Source organism: Corvus brachyrhynchos, unplaced genomic scaffold (genome assembly GCF_000691975.1).
Source record: "Corvus brachyrhynchos isolate BGI_N302 unplaced genomic scaffold, ASM69197v1 scaffold248, whole genome shotgun sequence".
NCBI lineage: Eukaryota > Metazoa > Chordata > Aves > Passeriformes > Corvidae > Corvus > Corvus brachyrhynchos.
In genome coordinates, this window is record NW_008239641.1 from 121,506 (window position 1) to 122,824 (window position 1,319).

Here is a 1,319-nt window from a genome sequence, read left to right on the forward strand (position 1 = left end):
AAAAGGGGATTTGGGGAGGGGGAAGTTCTTGGAGAAAAGGGGGTTTGGGGAGGGGAGGATTCTTGGAAAATGGGGGTTTGGAAAAGGAAAAGATCCCTGGAAAAAGGGGGCTTGGGAAGGGGAGGATCCCTGGAAAAAGGGGGTTTGGGGAGGGGGGGGTTCATTCTTGGAAAGTGGGGGTTTGGAAAAGGAAAAGATCCCTGGAAAAAGGGGGCTTGGGAAGGGGAAGGATTCTTGGAGAAAAGGGGGTTTGGGGAGGAAGGATTACTGGAGAAAATGGGGTTTGGAAAAGGAAAAGATCCCTGGAAAAAGGGGGCTTGGGAAGGGGAAGGATTCTTGGAGAAAAGGGGGTTTGGGGAGGAAGGATTACTGGAGAAAATGGGGTTTGGAAAAGGAAAAGATCCCTGGAAAAAGGGGGTTTGGGGAGGGGGAGGATTACTGGAGAAAAGGGGGTTTGGGGAGGGGAAAATTCCTGGAGAAAAGGGGTTTGGGAAGGGGGAAGGATCATTGGAAAAAGGGGTTTGGGAAAGGAAAAGATTCCTGGAAAAAGGGGATTTAGGGGGGAGAATTCCTGGAGAAAAGGGGGTTTGGGAATGGGAAGGATCACTGGAAAAAGGGGGTTTGGGAAAGGGGGAAAATTCCTGGAGAAAAGGGGGGTTTGGGAAGGGGAGAATTCTTGGAAAAAGGGGGTTTGGGGAGGGGAGGATTACTGGACAAAGAGGATTTGGAAAAGGAAAGGATTCTTGGAGAAAAGGGGGACTCAGGGAAGGGAAGGATCCCAAAAAAAGGGGCTCAGGGAAGGCAAGGATCCCAAAAAAAGGGACCCAGGGAAGGGAAGGAGCCCAGAGGAGCCTCCCTGGGCGCTGCCCATTCCCAAGGGGGACTCAGATCCCAGAATTCCAGAATTCCGGGGCCGCCCCTCACCCGTGCCCTTGTGCTTGTCCACGAAGCAATACTTGAGCTCGTAGTCCTTCAGCAGCTCGTGGACATCCTGGAAAACCGGGAATTTCTATGGGATCGGGGGGAAAACAGGGAATGGGGGCCGTGGGGGGGCTCCAGGGGGTTCCCTGAGCCCTGGGAATTCCCGGGGCATGGATGGGGATCCCCCAGGCCCCCCCCCGGTGTCCCCAGTCTGATATTCCAAGGTTTATTCCCTCAGGATATCCCAGGAATTTCCTCCTCCTCCGTTCCCAAACCGGATCCTCCGGCTCCAGCCTTGGCCCTTCCCGAAGCAATTCCCAACCTTTGGCCTCTGCAACAGCCCCGGGGCGAACGGGAAAACGCACCCGGGGGGGGGGGTTGGGGGGGGTTGGGGGTTT